Raw genomic sequence first — 364 nt, forward strand, 5'->3', positions numbered from 1 at the left:
TTTTTCTGCAATTCGATCCATTTCTTAATTTTTATATACAAGGGAACGCCAGTGGGGGGCGAGGTCTGTCATGCAGGTTAAGTTCATTGGTTAACTTTTTTCTTTTTACTGCAATGAATAGACTTGATTAAATTGATGAGTAGTAATATACGAGGATAGTATCGACATACATCACATATCACCACGTTGCAAGCATCAGAGTTCTTAAAGCTTAATATTGATCTAGTGGTATTGATTGCAAGAGGATTCCTGCAGTTGCTTTGTTTTCATGGTCTTATTTGTCACTTTATGATTGTTATTTTTTATTATTGGACACATCTAGTAGTCTTTTTGATTGAGCATATAATATTCCCAAGGGAGAGGC

The sequence above is a fragment of the Penaeus monodon genome, chromosome 15 (assembly GCF_015228065.2).
Source record: "Penaeus monodon isolate SGIC_2016 chromosome 15, NSTDA_Pmon_1, whole genome shotgun sequence".
NCBI classification, from domain to species: domain Eukaryota; kingdom Metazoa; phylum Arthropoda; class Malacostraca; order Decapoda; family Penaeidae; genus Penaeus; species Penaeus monodon.